Here is a 20,910-nt window from a genome sequence, read left to right on the forward strand (position 1 = left end):
AAAGGTTATCGCCGTAAAGAGACTATCCCAGAAAATGATATTATCAATACTGATAATACAGTAACAGATTCAGCAGTACATGATAAAACAGAAAATAAAGATGTAAAAACTGGGGATGTGCTGGAAACAACAATTGACCGAACAAAAAGAAAGGCTGCAATAAAAGCTGCAATTAACATTAAAAAGCAGCAGTCAATGTCACTTGTTACAAAATTACGAAGGCTAACTCTTGATGATGACAGTAATGTAAATGTTTGTGTCATATTATGATGAAATTTAATACTTTTAATCTTACCCCATATCTTATGTTACTAATCAATACTAACCCTTATATGTAGTACCCAATAATGTTTGATATCGGTTAATTAATGCGTCAAAATCTAATTGCTTATACAATTGTATGTACATTGTGTATATAAATACTACTATAACGTTGTTAAATATTAAATTTTTAGAGGAAACGTGGAGGCCGACCTAAAAAAAAGGAAAGTGCTAGAAGTAGTTCAGATGAAAAAAACACAAAAGGTCCTACAAAACATAGTAAAACAAAAAAGAATGTTTTAAGCGAAACAATTTCAAAAGAAGATGCAATACAGCCAGAAAGGATTGAACCATTAAAGTCTTCAATGACAACAAGAGATAGTAATATAAAGAGAACTTTTTCACGGAGTGAAAACACGAAGGGTAAATATTCTAATATTATTGATGATACAGTAATTCCATCAGCAAGAAATGATATTGAAGATCCTTCAATGTGCGAGGATGCACTTGAGAAATTTACTCCTCTTATGAATTCCACGATGGACATCAATTCTACTTATACGCAGAAGATGATGGACGCTACCGCAATTGTAGAACCTTTATCACCAATAAAATCAAACGAAACGGTAGTAATTAATAAAAACTTGGCTAGTAGTATAGGAAAAAATAATGAACCTAAATTTGCATCACGGTCGCCAATAACTCTGCAGGAGGAGGTTCAGCAGCTGAATCAAGCGATTGGACTCACCGAGTTCGAAGAATTATTCGCAGAAGATGAGCCATCCCGTGAAAGGGAAATGTCTAATAGAAACATGACGAAACAGGACATTCAAAATGAAATGAAGAAAAATGTGCCCGTAAGAAGGAGAGTCGAGGCCTTTGAAAAAGAAAAAATTTCAGAAAAAGCCATTGTTCAAAAACTGGCACGAAGATCTGTCGAAAAAGCAAAAAAAATCTTATTAGCGAAACAAAAGAAGGAGACTCAGATGATGACATCGCAGGTAACATTACAAACAGTATCAAAGTATTCTTCTGTTATAAAAACACAAGCTATTATTCATTCGATATTTTATCCAAAATATAGCTCCAAACAGCAAGGTCCACTTCTGTTTTGCACAGTAAACCTGACGACGACACATCGGACGATGAAGCCAGACCAAGGCGTACAATTCCACATTAGGCGCAATGTAAGTGTTGTTTTACTTAATGAGTTAATAAACATTATAATGCATGGAGTACTCGAATTTTTATCAATTTTAGCGTACATACGCGAAAATGAACTTGCAATGCAACGATAAATTCCGAAGAAAGCAGTCTATAAATTCTTTGATAGAAGAATGTGCACACCAGATTTAACTGAAATGTTTGAAAATATAGATAGGAGTAGATTACAACGCACGTCCAGTGCAATATGGAAGACACCACCGCGTTATTCCATGATGGAAAACGAATAGAAGTTATAATTTGTTAAACTGAATGTTGTTGATTTCAAATTGTGCCTTAGAGCAGGAATACTTGCCATACCTTGCGTGTAATATAAAAATGATGTTACATTGCAACTATCGTTAAAAGATGTATGTGTTCTTAAAATATACCAATGAACGTAAGACTATTTCACTTTTTATATTTTAGAATGATCATAGGCATATATTATTTTTATTATACTAATCAAATTTTACCATTTTTTCTTATTTATATGTATCTTCTTAAGAATTAATAAATAAACCAATTAATAAATAATTGTTTTGGTACGACTTTTTAATGAGAAGTAAATTTTATTAGATTTGCCTTATTATCACTGTCGTGTAATAATTCGCGAGATACGCGTGATATAATTCGCACGATTAAATAGCACTGGTGATTTCGTCTCTTCGTGTAACGAGGAGGGTCTGGTAAATGGGTCGACCGTGGACGTTCAATCTTGTAAGAGAACAAACGGCGGCACCGTATCGTCGAGCATTTTTCTTTCGGTCAACAGCCATCCATTTTATATTTAGCACATTCGGTTGCGACGCTAAATTTTCGTTACACCACCAGTTGTTTCGTCTGAAATTCGCGTGACGTAAGTGCATTACACTCTCGCACCCGTCAGCCATTCCTGCGACCACTTCGCGTGCGTTAACTCGATAATGTTTCGTCTCTGTTACCTTGTCGCCGTTGCTGCTTGACACATCTCGCTTGCTGGACGACTGATCGATGAAAATTAAAACGGGACGCTGATTTACCGTATCGTTATTTTTGTGTCAGGTATTCTCTTTTTGCCGTTTCGGCGAATTATTTTCATTTCGAACTTTTCTAGTCTTATTGTTACGTCGATTCTTATATTTCAAGATCTAGTCTTGTACGTACGCTGGGGAGCGCTTTTATTTATTGATTCAACAAAGAATATCGTTGTAGGTGTTATACATGCGAGTAAAAGTAACGAAGTATGAGTAGTTTCACTGTAATGTTATTACATACTTCCTGATAATTTCTCGTTATTTATACCATAAGAAAGTATCAAAGAGGAACTCTTATCTCGAACGTGGATCTATTTGTCGATAATGCATGCGTGTAATACTCGAGTGTCGTTCATACAGCGTAAATATACGTGCAGATACGTAAACCTTTTATGATTTTTGTATCAAAGGCAGACCTGCTATAATACTCGCAAGTGAAATATAATTCTACGAAAGAAAATGGAGCAAAAGAGTTTCGTTGGTAATATATTCTTCCTTTTTCATCACAAGTTTCCTCTTTGTTGTGCTTCTGTTACATTATAATCCTGTTAGATTTACGCGCGTAAAATTTCACTTTGTTGCACTATATCTCATCATCGCCATCTGCCGAACACCTGTGAGAAACGCGGTTTACTTTGTCTCAAAGCGAGCAAACGTCTAATTTCACAAATTGGATTTTCATCAACAGCGAGAAGGGCATATGCGATGTAAAGGAGGCTGTAAGGGCTTCCTAGGGCTTACGGTGGTTGTCACGATGCCGGAAGTGGCGCCGAGCAGACACGTCAAGGGAGAATCAGAATCGCTATTGGGAAAACCATCACGAACATTTGTCCTTCCCGCCACCAAAATTCTATCTTCTGAGATATTTTTCGCGTTTCCGAGGTCATCGCCACTCTCCTTAACTTTGCCTTACGATGTATAATATCTCGATGTTGCGGTAGTTAGAAATTTGTATTAATTTGGAGAACCTTGCAAAAGTACGCAAATCTGCTACGATAGTCGGATAGAGAGTATCGGCAGAGATCTCTTCCTTTATCGTGAAACTCTCTCGGACAACTTAGATGCTACCAGATATCGATTCTCGCATCCAACCATTTCGTAATAAACGTAGATCATCCAAGAAATTTCTCAACTGTCATCCGTTAATTTCGCGCAACTTTTGCTTTATTTTAGCTACGTGGGAACCTATTAGTGCGCAAATGTTACCCCGAAAATGTTACTCCTCTGTGCCAAATATCGTTCACGTGTATAATCAAAGTTGCATAAAACCGCGTACAATTGCATCAGGAAATTTCTAATAATTTGCTCGTCTCGCAGGACGAAAACAGGCTCACGAAGGATCCCTCTGTCTTGGCTATCGAATGTACCGCAAGCACGTAGTTTCAAGTGTCCGTTCTCTAGAAAATTCGAAACAATTTATGGTCGATGGTCGAGTGAACGGTGCAACGGTCGAGTCGGAAAGATCAGAAAGACAAATCGTCATAGTTCGAACAGACCGGAAAGCAGAAACGCACTTCCATGATCATTTGTATCGTTGCTCGATCTGTTGCTGCTCAATGACCGACCAAGCTGTTGATTTTTCTTTTTCTGCGATGCTACTATACTCTACACTCTATGCTTTGTACCGTTCTTTTGCCCGCTATTTACCTTGTACGCGAACTTTTTATCGCTAGTGGATTGCAAAAATCCTTTTTTATCACGAATTTTACGCGACAATGCGTAGGTCAAGGTGGACGTAAGACAAAGGAAGGTGTAGATAAATAAGACAGGATGTATTTAAAAATAATAAGTTATTTATTACAGTTTATTTAATATGTATACAGGCTATTCGTATTATAGCAGCGATAGCTAGTGTTAAATTAACAATGACAGTTTCTATCGTAGTTAATATTATATTGGTTATTGGCCATGACGAAGGCGAATTTTGATAGCCCTGGTCGAGGTCGGTGGTCTGGATCTATAACAAATAATACTATATTAATATAGCAAAGAAATGTCGTAAATATCGATATCATTTGCAAGGCGATTCTTTTTGGGCATAGTGAAATTATGTTGATCAGTTTGTGGATATTAGGTTGAAATTAGATAATAAAGTTATAGATTTACCCGTTTTAAGGGATTGTTCAGGCGCCGTTAATTCACTGGATATGTCGCCCTGAAGCAGGATGTTTAAATTTTAGATCATATATTGTACTGATAGGAAGTATTTTATCGATACAATTATGAGTTTATTTGATTAAAATATCTAACGTAGTGTCTAGTCACCAAACGAATTAGTAGATCAGCCGTGAACAATGGCAGTAATTTGTATAATAACAAAGGATAAGCCAAATATAGCAGAATGACTCATCGGCTAGCGGGAGGTTGTGTCTAATTATCAAAAGCGAAAGAAATATGAAAGATCCTAGTTTGTAGGACTTGTTGACAATCAATGTCAACAATTTTTTCGTTTGGTCCATAGAATGTTTTGAGTGGGCTGTATTTCGACACACGAAATTAATAACGTAAATAAATCTTATATATTTGTTTCAAGAAATGATAGCTTGTTTGTGAGCGCTATCTTTAGACAGGTTGTTGAAAACTGGATGTTAATTCGGATTTTATATTTTCAATAACTTCGCATGAGTATTTTAGTCAAATCTAGCACGAATCGAACAGGTGAAAACAATCTATACGGCGTTCGTGCTGAGGTGGTATGGTGATAGGTGCGTAAGGAACTACTCTTGGTGTTTTTAACGAACAATAGTTTATTTAGAACTAATCAACAATCAGAGTTAACAATTAACAATTAACAATTACACTTAACAGACAACTGGTAACAACTAACAAATAACGATAGACACCGAGAGATCATTCGACGCGTTGCTATGCAAATAGTACCGAGGAGTTACACATTTAATGGCGTAAGACAGACTGCCTGTGCTTTTGTTTCGGATCGCGCAGATTCTTCCCTTCGTAGCCCATCGATATCCCCCACTAGCGTGCATTCATTAGATGTGCCGCCAGTGCTGGCACGTGTATGCTCTTCCGAGAATTCGGCGGAAAGAGTGTGAAGATATCGATGGTACATTGGGCACGTCGGTGTTGCGCTTTGGCGGCGTCGCGCTTTGCATCCGGAGCCGTTGAAAAGTTCCGTGGCCCGTGCCGCCACAGTGCTTGGCAGGTTTTTATTTTGTTTACCTAGTGGATCGGTATGATAGAGTTCGAGACATGTGGAAAGTACGGCTTCCAGGCAAGCAGGGGCTGATTCAGCGCATTAAAATAAGAAGAAAATTTCGTATAAACGTTTTCGAGTAGACGCTTGCTTTGTGTCACAGTACTTTCTTACCTATTTTTAGAGAAATTACTCGAATCGACCAGTTCCAGTTTCTATGGAAACGCGAATGCGTCGCGTCATAGATCGTCCATCTTGTTCGAACAGCTTACACGAATTTGTCGAAAATTTTGATCGTCACGTCAACTAACGTTTTATAAGTAAGAGATTTTAAACGTCCCCGTATTTAATAATCGAACGGATTCGGATCCGAAGAGCGTATTGGTCCGGAAATAAGGCCAGCACGATTTATCTATTTTCCAAGAAATCGTTCATCTGTGTAATGTTTAGCATCGCAAAATAAGCTATAAGCGGAACGTATGGTCATATTAGGCATATTATGTTATATAAAATTTTCTTCTTATTTCAGTATTCAGAATCAACCTCTGCCATATTTTCCACCTGTTCTGATTCACCTTGTATAATATATAAGAATGATAATTGCAAATATATTTATATAATAACTCTATGATAAGCGCTTAATAATACATACAGTGAACTTGTACAGAGTAACGTTTGCTGACTGTCGGAGGCACATTGTTGCTGTCTATGCAAAGACAAGTGCCCATTTCTTGTCGAAGAACTCCAGTCAATTCTAGCGTTTCACCCACATAAGTTTTCAACGCTGAAACATGAAAATATATAATCGTTATTTTTTAGCTTTGCCTCTATTTGATCTTCATCTTATCTGCTTACGCGCTTAATAATAGAACTAGGTTTGGTCTACGTAAAAAGTAACTTCTTTTTATTAAGACTCATATTTATTAGGATTTAATAAGATACAATTTATTAAGATACATGTAACGAAAGGCAGGAAGTAGTAACATTTTACGTGAATTTGCATGGATCGAATATGCTGATGTGCTTACGAATAAGAGAGTATTGATCGATAATTATTAAAACCAATTGTTTGTGACATGGGAATAAGCAAAAGTCATTTTTAAGTTTAAAGATCTTTAGTTTAGTATTGAAATGTGTTTAATGTATTTTAGCAAAAGTAGATAAAAGAGGAATATTAAAAACATTAAAAACTTAATATCTAGTTCTTGTATTGTCCAAAGTTGTGTTTTGAAGACAAAATTTGACAAAAATGATGCATATACAAATGCTATCTGTGGTCATTAATATATTTTTTCGTTATCGACAGAACATTTTCCCTTGATTTTATTGACATATTGGATTAATCACTTCTTTAAGTTACTCGTTGTTGAAACAACATCAAAATCGTATATTGTTTCATGCTAAAAAATCTACTAAATCCATTGACAGTGAAACGATATTTCGTATACGGTTCTTACAAGAATTATTATTATTTAAGACTTAGGAAAACGTATATACAGTAGCCACGCACATGTCACGTAAAATAACAAAATAAAAAAGGAATTTGAGGTAAAAAATAAAAAAAGAATACTTTATTTTTTTTCTAACATCAATACACTTTACAATCTACTTCCGAACTCTAGGCGTGACTTTCTAAGACTGACTCTTATGATTTTACTTTCGATCGGATCCGATTACTTTCTTTTGTCATCCCTCAACATCCCCACCGTCCATGCATTTGCTAGGCGTCCGCGATCGTTGCCACGTGCTTTTTCTTCTAGAACCTTCGGTGGAAGGACCGTTGGGATGTTGATGGTTCATTAGGCACTTCAGCGATATACATTGTCGCCGAGTGCTTTATCTCTATCGTGAGTCCGTCGGATTTGAAGTATGCCGGTCGTGACACACACTGTGCGTATTTCTGGCGCGCGTTTCCGTTCAGTGACAGTACTTCGGCGGACTGGATTGCCGAAGCGAAAGGGTTAAAAAAATACGATAAAATCACATGTAGCTCTCTATTTGTCTAGTCGCTTTTGTAGCAATATCACTATGTCCTCTGACATACTTGAGGTTTCTTACAATTCACAAATTAAATGAACAACTGTGCAAGCGAAATCGCTGCTGTAGAATCCCCGCTTCTGTAGAATCAGTCGTATGGATTTCAAAATTTAGTGTGTCGCCGGGATTAGCGTTATCCAAAGTACGCCACAGGAATAGAACATAAAGATATTTCTCAAAATTTGTTATTGCTGGTATGATATTGCTGAAATACAAGGCTGCAGTTTCTTAATGTCGTCAAAACATTCAGTTCTTTTTTGGTCAGTCACTTTTCGCGTGTGTCACGACCGGCATACTTCAAATCCGACGGACTGACCATAGAGATAAAGATGTGGCGGCACTCGGCGACAATGTATATCGCTGATGTGCTTAATGAACCATCAACATCCCAACGGTCCTTCCACCGAAGGTTCTAGAAGAAAGAGCACGTGGCAACGATCGCGGACGCCTAGCAAATGCATGGACGGTGGGGATGTTCAGGAATGACAAAAGAAAGTAATCGGATCCGATCGAAAGTAAAATCATAAGAGTCAGTCTTAGAAAGTCACGCCTAGAGTTCGGAAGTAGATTGTAAAGTGTATTGATGTTAGAAAAAAAATAAAGTTTTCTTTTTTTATTTTTTTACCTCAAATTCCTTTTTTATTTTGTTATTTTACGTGACACGTGCTTTGTATTGCTCTGTCGAATTTGAAAGTTTCTATTACGATAGCGGATGGTGCGAAAGACGCAAGTTTCTAGTATTTTAGAGATGTCTGAACGTCAGCTGCGTGATTATGTAACAAAAAATGGAGATATCCATTGAAATATTTTAACACGCAAGAGATTTCATGTTAAGACAATACACGCAAAGTAAATACACACGAATATAATAGTATATCCCTTTCGATGTCATTCGATTTTTGTGTCATTCATTTTTTCCCCGATATATTTGAGCGATTCGAGATAAACAGGATACACTTCTAAACAATTCCTCTCAAAAGTGGCAGGAATTAATATTTTTTCTACTGAAAACAAATAACTCTGGAAATATTGAAAATGTAAAAGAATAGGAAGCTTAAAATCCGTTCACTTGTCGATGCAATGAGCAGAACAATACATATTTGCGATAATAAGAAGAATATCTCTAATGATACTTTTAATACATCAAAAGGCAAATACTATAAAAAGATTCGACGCGCTCTTTGAATACAGCTACTATCAAGATGTATAAACATTAGTACACATAATTAGCCTAGATCGTGTCGAAGTAGTAAGTACGTATGTACTTTTGACGAATTTTTAAATTCAAAATTCTTTTGAAATCACGTTTAAAATACAGTTATTCTTAGAATATGATTTAAAATATAATCTTCTTTTTACTTTTTGCGTAATTTATTACGTAAATCATTACTAAAGAAAGTTACTTTCCAGTTGTGTTACAAAGTAATCCACTTTGTACACAGGTATGTAATAAATTGCCAGAAACTTTGATGAGAACGAACTTTTTATTAAAAAAAGTGACATCTTTCATGTATGATTTCCTCTTCAATCTAATATTTGCTTGGTAGTAGTATATCAAATATTTTTGAGCTAAAAGTAAGTAATAAATATTCGGTAGGTTTATATGCGGAATGCATAAATAATTGTTATGAGTATTGAAAGTATTACATTTTTCTGTCTACATCGTTTCGGTTCAATTTGGAAAATCTTATTCTGCGTGTGCAATTAATACCAGCAGCATGTCAACTCTAAAGTTTCATATCACGAAAAGAGTTTATGCAAAAGACGAATAAGAGTTAAGTTTGACATCGAGTAAAGAAAACCCAATTTGAAATTGATCTAACAGTGTTTTTCTAAATTATTTCTAGGTATTGTTCAATTTGTTCTTTTCTCAATATTGTTGGATTTAATTAACGCAGCGTCATATTTACGCTAATATCTGCTTGTTAAGCATAATTTTAATATATAATAACATGATCTATAACTCTTTACAATTTATATTTTATCATGGCATATGTTTTAGAATATTCTCCGGCTTCTTGTAATTTTTATTCATACCTATTCCACGTGTATCATGTTTTCTTTATTAACTTGAAACGTTTTACACGCACAGGTGTACGCGAGTACTATCAATTACACGTACATACAGAACTTCCTCAAGCTAATATTATCAACTCTAGAGCTATTAATAAATGTTCATAAAGGGGATACTTCTTCGCGACATGTAGTTTAATAGTTTATTAACACATTGACTGCCACGCGTGTTTTCAAAAAAATCTGCGTCAGGCCACGCGTACAGCAGTACCAAGCGTTCTCTGCTAGGTGCTCCTATCGATATTTTAGTAATGCGAATCGCTCAAGTGATGGTCTCAAGAATGATCTTTCGTTTCGCTTGTTCGCTACATTAAAACCGCTAGCTGTTGTCGAATATAACGAAGGAAAGTGTGGTATAGATTATTCCGATCAAATGGTTTCTTATGCCACCACAATTAGAAAAGGAATCAAATGTTACAGAAAACTTGGCATTCAATTCCTTCTGGGAATTTCTGTTGTAAACGCTTTGACGGTTTACAAAATTGCAATAAGGAAAAATATAAATATTGGAATATTGTTATTCTATAAATTTATTATTATTATGTTATTTTTATTTATTATTATTATTTATTATTATATACTGTTATTTTATAAATTCAGAAAGATAGTTATATCCACTGTATATACTACGTACATATATGTATAAAATATATGATTGTTTAGGAATATCTCTCTACTTTAAACTGTTACTAGCAAAGATACTTTGCAAGTAGCATTCTTATATGTTGGATTACAAGCTATTTCAATTAGCCTTGTAGTGAATATACTGTACAATATTTGTAATTTTAGCGAATGTCGTGATATTGTTCTGTAGGAGTACCAAAACATAGTTATCTTCTATTAGCAAATAAAATTCTATTTTTGATGAAATTTAGTAAAAAATATTAAAGTATCCGAGGAACAACTTCTTTTGCCTGCAAAAGTCACTTTGAGCAGGTGAAATCGAATCCTCAAGATTTTGATTAACTTGTGATGATCCGAGATACAGTAAAACTTTGCATCGCTCTATTGAAAAATATTTGTGCGCTAGGAATAAATCTCGAGTAAATAATGAGTTTGCTATTTTAAAGATAAAACGTGTAACAGGCATTACATGTAAGAAATACAATGCGGGCAAAATAACAGCTCACTTAACATTTCTGTTAATTTCTAAATACATAGGATTTTTCACCAGATATTAGCGCTTTTATTGGAACAAACAAATGAAAATTAACAATTCCGTGTAACATATTTCGGAGCCATATTGATCTGATATGTCAAACATATACATTGATATTTCGAAAATTAAAAATTATTTTCTAGAGTTGACATGTTGTTTTTCAGGTAAGTAAAATGTTTTTTAATGTATACTATATCTAATTTATTAAGTGTAATTACCAGTTATTTGCCCCACTTTTATAATTTCCTTTGTATATTACATACATTATAATCTAAAACGTATTTGTTCAACGTATTTGTCGTCTAATACCGATGATTTAGTCATAGACCGAATTTCTTTTACCTGTAAGTTCAATATTTTGGCAACTGAGACTAAATTAGAAGGTGTCCGTTTAATTTTTCTTCTACCTTTTCCCATAGAAAAATGTCTGAAAGTCCAAAACAGAAAAGAGAGAAATGGTCAGAGGAGAACATGAATGGGGCTTCGAAGCTACTCCTCAAAAATAAAATGGCCCAAAGACAGGTCACTGCAGCTTTCAATGTTTCAAAAACGACGAATGTGAAGTCTGGGCACACGTCGAATGCGCAGATCAAGAAAATATTAAGTATTTTCCATACGATATACATAAAAATCAAATTTGAATAAGAATATGTATACTGACATCTAGAGGACTTTTTTAAACATTATTAACCATTTAGAGCAAAAGATCAAATAATTAAATAATTGATCGGTACTGGACGACAATTTTTCGTTTCCTAGAAATTCCGACATTACTATTCTTGCACATTGTCAATTCGTCAATTCGTATTATTGAATTTCATAAAATTAATTTTCCTACTTTTATCAAGTTCCATTTGTGCTATAAAGTCACTTTGTAAATTTTCATTTTTACCAACTCTAGCACAAGGTACTGTGCGACTCTCCCCTGCATCTTATTTTGTATGTGATTCGAAATCCAAATTATTCGATATTTTTCATACCAAACTACGATAAAGATTCTTAACAACTTCTGCAAGATTACCTATACTAGCATTTATGACGTTCCTGTCTCACAAGATCAATAACCAAGCCTTTTCCTCGATTCTTTTTCTCTGATGAAACGTTAAATAGTTTTCTTCCTTCTTTCTGTCCGGATGAATTTTATCTTTTTCGTAGGTCATTGATATCTGGTCGCTTTTTTAAATTACTTTTTCCGTAGTTTTCATGTCACAATAAAGAGATTAAAAAATGCTGGATCAAAATTCTTAATGCTTTTCTCACCCACTCCGTACTGTTATCTTTCTGTTCATGTTCAAAATAGCGAATAGAGGTACATATAGAGGCGAATACCTCTGTGTTTAGTCTATTGACACCCCCTCCCTCTCGCCCCTTGATGAGGTTGACTCGTGTTAGATTACAATATCAGTTTGCCTAACAATCAGAACTACATGGAATTTTGGGGATATACAGGCTGAGTCTTCAACAGCAAACCACCTGAATAATTCTTTCAATTTTTTAAGACGCAGGGAAATGTTTGAAACAAAAGTTGTTTGGTTTCGAGGAGGCTATTACGCGATGGAAAAAGTTTTTCTCAGATGGACGCGTTTACGAGTTTTAAAGAACACTTTAATAGGCTTCGTTTTTTTTTTTAAGTGCAGCCGTGTAGTTTTGAATACCTATTTGTCCCATTGTTGCTCTTTTGAAGACGGATTTAAATATCGCGGTCATTTAAGGTCACTCAAGGTCATAAAACGTAGTAAAATAGTCCAATCGAACGTAATGTTTCAATATTCCGAAACAAAGGAAAATGGATTTACCATTTTCAAGATAAGCGGCCCGTTTATAAAACACCATTAAACTAGGAGACGCAATCAATTGGAGAAAAGATAAATTTTCTGTGACTACTTATCGTACTCGAATTCGACTCTACATCTTCGTTACTTTGTCGAAACTGATAACATTAACAAAATATTTAAAAAATGTCAAAATCGGCGGTATCTCCTTTTTTTGTAAATATTTACCGGCTATTGAATCCATTGATTCTCGATTGCCTTATCTGTTTGCTTGTGTATATCTTTTATATGTCGGAGATGAAAGGAAAGCCGAAGCCTTTCCTTGGAAATTTTGGGAACATCCTCTAGTACGTTAGCCTAGATTTTATTATACTTGTAATTGCTTAAGATTTGTAATAAGCGAGATTGGGTTCGAGGTGACAATCGGTCGCTGAACGTAGCCACGGTCACGGGATGGATGTTTTATCTAACGGAGGTCTGGAGTGGTTGTATGTGTTTTCCGAGAAATGTGGTTGTGGCGGCATGCGGCCTCGAGAGCGGGCCTAGCCACGTGTGATGTTGCCTCGGAGGTGCCGATGCAATGGGACATACATTGTATTAGTAATCAAAACTCCAGGTAGAAATTGCCTAGCAACGGCGTTTGGAACTTTCTCGATGCTTCCAACGAGTGTGCCTAGCAACGGCGTTTGGAACCTTCTCGATGCTTCCAAACGGGTATAGAAAACAAAATGCAATCGTACAGGGAGAAAAATCTCCACGAGGCTGGCATTCTTGCGATTGCCTTGGAGAGTGATACATCGAGCATTTTCGACGATCGCATTTGCGTCTAAGTTAGTTTCGCTTAGTAAGGAGTTATCCCGGTGACCGTGGATTCGTTTGAACTCAAACATTGCTAATAGTATTATTTAATTTAATTATTCGTAGATCGTATTATTCATTAGGCTTAGTGTTTGTTAGACTTATTATTAGTTGTACTTATTATTTGTTAAGCTTAGTGATAGACCTGTATATACGTGTAAATAAAATCTCGGCTTTGTGAAACGATGGCTAGTCCACATGAAGAGTCGTCGCGCGCCCAAAATTCGAATCGTGATCCGACATATATATACATAGATGGATACACAAATAAGTTTCGTCTATGGCGAGATCAATTTAGCCACCTGAGTAACCAGCTATCTTTCGAATCAACAGATACAATACCGATACAATGATACGACATGCGATGTACATACTCGAAACGTTACAGATTGAATCAATGAATTAATGAATTAATGAAGAGTAGCTGCTAATCATTGGTAGGATACACGCTTGTTAAAGATCGAAGATGTCCCTGAATTAATTAGCTTTGAAATTAAAAGGTTAGGTATGTGGGAGATTTTGCGTTTGAGGAAAATTATTCGAAGATAGCAATATGGTTGATGATACGGAAGTGTAGGGGTAATAGGGTGAATGCACCGAGCAATGTACAATAAACAATTGATAATTGGTAATAATGTATAAATAATTCGTAACGATTAAGAATAGAAGCAGATAGTAATATTTAATTAGAACCCATGTTTTTTGTTTCAACTTCCAATTTATGTTCCTTTGATAGCAAAAACTAAAATAGAATTGATTATAATAAATTTTGAATATAGAGATTGAAAATTGAAATGGTTTATCAATTGGGCTGATTTCAAACTAATCTCGTAAAAAAGTTGTAAAGAGGGGAAATATAGCTTTAAGAAATACGCAATTAGTCGAGTGTTTACGGTACGCGCCAATAACAAGACAAGCTTTTGACTTTTGGAGAAGTTGACTGTAACAAAAATATATTATATTATATTATATTATATTATGTTATATATTATATTATATATTATAGCTATAATTTTAGCAGATACTGTTTATCTATTTCGTTTTGCGTGTATTAACGTCCTCATGGTGTATCGTATAGTAATTAATGCATCAGATTATATACATATCGGTGTTTGTAGGTAACACGTTATACAGAGTGGAGAAGCAGCATCAAATTGTCACGATTGCAAAATAAAATGAGTGAACGGCTGGTGAACGAGCAAAATACTCGTACAATAACAAGTGAATGTAAAGGGAGCTCTAAATTCCAAGAAATTCCATTTTATCAGCCGAACAAAATGTATAATCTGATAATGTTTTGAGGATAGTAAGTTAGGCAGGCGAAAAAAATAGGTGTTAACGATCAAGTATAACAGATACAGTAGTAAATATTCAACAATTTTTCAACCGTAATGTATTTATACACAAATCTGCGTACTTTGTATCAAAGTTTCTGTTGAAAATGACAACGTGAGTTCGTGCTCGCCATCCATATGCAGATGCGTTAGTGATAAGAAATAGTAACTAGAGGATGATGCTAGTTACAATCGATAGATTTAATCGATAGGCTTAAGATGCTTTTTTGTTTTTATCCCTAGTTTTTGTAAGCGTGTGCAATAAAGGCTTTTTTTGGCTCAGAACGGTGTAATAGATTTATCCATTCAATAAAATAATAACTACTCTGATCTTACCTCTGAGTATAGAAATAACAACAGTTTCGATACATATATTTTTATGTACAGCATGTATAAAAAGTGTCAGGGCGTATAAGTGTCCACTAGCGTGATTTCGGAGGATCGGAGCCTCTGGATCGATTGATTCATGCAAAATTTTGTAAAAATTGACGTTTGCTGGCACCGTATGCTACTTAGCACGAGGATCAAATGGAACTTTACTGGGAAAGTATATTTGGATACCATGATGTGCAAGATATTATTCTTGTATATGTAGGATTTGTATACATTTTAATCAATTTACTTTTTTTAATCAATTTAATCCTCATTTTATCAATAAATCCAATTATTTCGCCATCTATCTCTATTACCGACTATCGAATTGTTCGTTGTTCCAAAAATGTGTTGCGCGCAATACTGGACACTATTAAATAAATTTTCATTTAAATAATTGTTTAAATGTTAAAAGACAAATAAATTATTTGCAATTTCAACAAGTTTAAATATATTATTTAAAATAATGAGATTAATTGTTATTTACAAATTTTATTTTCTATTATTCTAAAAGAAAGCTAATAAAATCAGAATCTTTGTTTGAAAGTCTTTTTTCACACAGTAGATAATTCTGTAATAATGTGAAATCACACTGATTGCTCCATTCTGTTTATCACGGGCTATCCCACCTGCTAACGAAAACTTGTTGTTTTCTCGTTAATGTCACATTGCTTACTTTCTACCTGACTGCGAAATATAAACTTGTTGCGAATAATCTCGATGTAAGACCCAATGGAATTTCAACGTCATTTCTCCAGAAAACGGTTCAATTGCGACTCATAGCTTATTTTGAAAAGTTGGCAAGTTGGTCCTCGCGATGAGTAGACGTTTGTAAAACTGTATCATCTAGAGTTGTAGAATTAGGTTGTAGAATCCGGTCAAATAAGTGTATTTTTTATATACTCTGTACATATACAGGCTTTTCCAGAATAATTCCATACCGCCAGACAGGATAAGACGTCAAACAAGAAAAAAAAAACATTTTTCATTTTTCCAGCTTATTTTTGCGCGTAAACTTTTTTTATTTAAAACTAAAGTTTGAAATAGTTGTAGATACTCTGTCACACTGAACGTATTTCATTGTAAGCTAGCTCAAGCAGAAACAAAGCCTTATACAAGAAAACTTCATCCTCTTCCTTTGACTTACTTTTGCATACAGAAAAATCTGCAGTCTAAGTGTGCTATCCTGAGATTCCTTGATTATACATATCTTTTCTAAATTTTTCGTTTCTGTTAACAAAACTTCCATAAATGATAAAGTGCAGGTATTCCTAAAGGAAAAAAATGTAAAGAAACTAAAATTAACGCCCAAACACCCAAAATTTCAACATTAACCCGCCATATATATATTGTTAAATATGTAAATTCGCACGTTCGTGGGGAGACGCGATCTCGAGGAAGCGCGCCAACGGGAGTCGTAAATTCCCGTTGCAATTGATTAATCGACGCCACGAATCGTTCGATCCCTTATTTCTTGTGGGATAATAAGGGTAGTTAAATTGACGATAACGCTGCTATTAACAGGTTATTATATATGTCGGAGATAAAAGGAAAACCGGAGCCTTCCCTTTGCAATTTTGAGGAAGCCTTCTAATGCTTTAGCCTAGATTTTATCATAACTGTAATTAAGCAATTGTCATTTGTAATTGTTTGACATTTGTGAAAGCGAAAGTGGGTTCGAGGTGACAACTGGTCGCCGAACGTAGCCAGGGTCACGGGATAAACGTTTTGCCTGACGAAGGTGTGGATCGGTTGTATTGTTCTCCCTAGAAATCACATAGAATTGTACTTTAGAGATGCTGATATAATGGGACACACGTTGTATTAGGAATCAATCTCCAGACAGAAACAGGTCGTCCCATATAACGTAATACGTTATACCGTCATACCATATAACGTATTACGTTATAACGTTATAACGTTATAACATATAACGTAATACGTTATAACGTTATACCATATAACGTAATACGTTATAACGTCATCCCATAAAACGTAATACGTTATAACGTCATACCATTTAACGTAATACGTTATAAAGTTATATCATGTAAAGTAATACGTTATAACGTTATACCATATATCGTTACATATGTCACGACCGGCATACTTCAAATCCGACGGACTGACGATAGAGATAAAGCACTCGGCGACAATGTATATCGCTGAAGTGCCTAATGAACCATCAACATCCCAACGGTCCTTCCACCGAAGGTTCTAGAAGAAAAAGCACGTGGCAACGATCGCGGACGCCTAGCAAATGCATGGACGGTGGGGATGTTCAGGAATGACAAAAGAAAGTAATCGGATCCGATCGAAAGTAAAATCATAAGAGTCAGTCTTAGAAAGTCACGCCTAGAGTTCGGAAGTAGATTGTAAAGTGTATTGATGTTAGAAAAAAAATAAAGTTTTCTTTTTTTATTTTTTTACCTCAAATTCCTTTTTTATTTTGTTATTTTACGTGACACATACATCGACACTCTGTGTTACCACAGATTTTATACGAAATAGTGAAATTGGAAATTGAATACTGTATTCAGAGTGAAAATATAATGCTATATGGAAATGAAATAGCACTTCAAAGACTTGATAGATTTCGTTAATAAAATAAAGCAAAATAAATCTTTAATTCACTCACTACGAATTTATGGTATTGATTAAAATCAATGAATGTAGAGTTACTTCCGATTAAGGGTACAACTGTTATAAATTAAGAGCATAATTACATTGAATTAATGGGAAAATGTTGTTATAAATTATTGGTATAACTGTTAAGAATTAATGATGTAATTGTTTTAGATTAATGGCTTAAATGTTATAAATTAATGGCTTAGAAGGTATAAATGAATAGCTTAAATGTTATAAATTAATAGTTTAAATGTATAAAATAACAGTTTAAATGTTGTACATTATTGGCTTAGATGTTGAAAGTTAATAGCTTAAATGTTATAAATTAATGGCTTAAATGTTATAAATTAATAGTTTAAATGTTATAAATTAATAGCCTAAATGTTATAAATTAATAACTTAAATGTATAAAATAACAGTTCAAATGTTGTAAATTAATGGCTTAGATGTTGTAAATTAATAACTTAAATGTTATAAATTAATAGCACAAATGTTGTTGAGAATTGTGGATCTTTGAAGTCGAAATAATGTTATAAGAACACTAAATTTATACTGAGGATTAATTTTAAAATAGTAATATATTTATTTCATGGACGATTTCTTATATATTCATCGATACATACTTGCACGCGTCTCAGCACTTTCTTCTATACCCGACTCTTAACCGACTGAACAGTTTACATTCATCTGTTTTCGAGACGCCGCGCACACACATACATCCACACGCTGATGTTCACATACAAGTATCTCTACTACACATTTAACCCAGTCCAACACAGAAAATTATACATATCTCAACAAATGTTATAAATTAATAGTTTAGACGTTATAAATTAATTGCTTATATGTTATATATTAATGGCTTAAATGTTATAAATTAATAGCTTAAATATTATAAATTAATTTCTCAAGTATTGTAAATTAATGGCTTAGACGTTATAAATTACTAGTTACAATGTTGTTATTTGAAAATTTTTTTTATTTACCTTATATTTAAATTCTTCTTGGATGTTCACTGTCCGGAATTTCAGGCACGAAAGAGCTCGCGCGCGACTTCCGCGTTCCTTATATATCTTGACAAGGTGTCGAGATGTCAATCAAACGTTAACGATCTCTTGACATAGCAAAGGACGGGTTTTCCATTGTAACAAAATCAAATTGAACAATTTCTTAATTTTTATCGTAAATTGGCGCCTTCGACGATTTAATACGGTATCCATTTTTATCATTTTAATAGTTTCTACAAACTAAGACTAAATTCACACCTCCTTGATACTAGTTTTCGACTATCAATTAGTTTGAACAAAAAGGGAAAAGAGCCTAACGGCAGTCGATGACGTTACTGTGAAATATGTTATGGTATTTAAATAATCAGCCAGATAAAATTCATATTAATCATTATATTATATTATTGATATTCGTTCATTTACTCGTGCTAATTACAAAATAAAATGTTCTCTTTCCTTGAATAACACCTACATCACCGTCTGCGATATTTAAATTTCTTATTTAATGCTTATTTAAAAGTCAGGTACCTTTTTAATTCCTCTCAAGTTGAACGAGTAAATTTACTCGTTATAGTTGTAACATAAAATGGCTATTTTCTTCAATACCACTTGCATCGCTGTACGTGATACAAATATTAATTATGTATCGAATAATATGTACCAATTGGCTGTAATCGCGGTTAGGTATTTCTTCGTTTGATCTATCAAGAGATCTATTAGGCTATTAGCGAAAGACTTATTGATTCCTCAAAGATGTATCTTAACTTAAATCTTAAAGATTAACTAAATGATTATATTTGATTAGTATTCGACAGTGTCTATCATATTCAGCCATCTTCTTTTATAATTGATACTGCTCGGATCAATTATTTTATAATAAATTGCAGATTATGCCACGGTATATTATAAGATATTTGTCTATAGCTCTTTTTTTCTAATTCATTGATTTTATTATTAGTCTCGTTGGTTTTTCCTGCGAGTATCTGCTGTACGTACATTGGAAATACATAATGGATACGTACATTATATATATATTTTAAAATATAAAAATAAAAAATTAACAATACTATTATAAATATTGCTATTATAATTAATTAATAATAATTTAATTAGATAATTAAATTAAAATAATTTATAAATATTTAACGTAATAAAATAAAATTTTTTAATAAAATTGATAAAAATTGAATTATCTTGTATATAAGTATATATTAATATATAATTATTAATTTTAAATATATTAATTTTAAAATCTTTATACATACATTTAATTTTATAAAAAAATTAAAATATAAATATAAATATTTTAACTTTAAATTGAAAAAATGTATTATATATAATTAAATATTTATATATAAAAATTAATATAAATTATAAATATTTTATTATCTTGAGATATATAATTAAATTATTATTAATAATAGGTAATATTAATTTATAATTATTTATTTATTTATATATATATATACGTCGGGTTTACATTAGAATTAGGGTTAGGGGCGTGAAACGAATCTTCGTTTGGGTTACACGTTGTCGTTATGCAATAGAGAAGACATTGGGTAGTGCAAATACGATTACCATAGAACCGGACAAGTAACCGTGGTAATTAGATACTCGAGAAACTAATGACAATGATCCTAGGTTCAATAACGAATCCGCGGACAACGGGACGGTAGTCGTACGCACTCGCAAAAAATCTAAGTCGGATTCTGTGTTAATATTCGCTGACCGTAAGGAGTTAATCCTTTTTTGTCGATGAGACCGCAAGAGAGAGAGAGAGACTTTCCGACCCGGTGATACCCCAGAGGAAAAATATGACGGGGTGTGTCTAAGGACACGAGATCATCGGATTCGTCGGGGACATCCTACGTTCGGAAAGTAAGGGAAATTGACGTTGCTGCTAATTGGCCAATCTCCATATCGGTAGTTAGAAAAGGATGCTAGCCGCCCTTGAGGGAGGGTTGCTAGTGGGAGACGTCGTTCGTGGAAAAATAGGTCTCTCCTGTCTTCCCGTAACTGGGACAAAGACTGTGTAT

The 20,910-nt window shown here is 33.9% G+C and overlaps 1 long non-coding RNA gene and 1 pseudogene across 1 annotated transcript; one reads left to right on the plus strand and one right to left on the minus strand.

Annotated features, from left to right (window-relative positions):
* The first annotated feature begins 61 nt into the window (after nt 1-61).
* Nucleotides 62-1,982, plus strand: LOC126877185 (inner centromere protein A-like; annotated as a pseudogene).
* A 3,064-nt stretch (nt 1,983-5,046) lies between these two features.
* LOC126877172 (uncharacterized) lies at nt 5,047-19,844 on the minus strand. The gene is made up of 3 exons (XR_007694797.1): nt 18,854-19,844; nt 6,287-6,418; nt 5,047-5,660 (listed from the first exon to the last, which is right to left on the minus strand). It is a non-coding gene; the product is annotated as an uncharacterized LOC126877172 (long non-coding RNA).
* Between the last annotated feature and the right edge of the window lie 1,066 nt (nt 19,845-20,910).

Source organism: Bombus huntii, unplaced genomic scaffold (genome assembly GCF_024542735.1).
Source record: "Bombus huntii isolate Logan2020A unplaced genomic scaffold, iyBomHunt1.1 ctg00000130.1, whole genome shotgun sequence".
In the NCBI taxonomy this organism is placed as follows: domain Eukaryota; kingdom Metazoa; phylum Arthropoda; class Insecta; order Hymenoptera; family Apidae; genus Bombus; species Bombus huntii.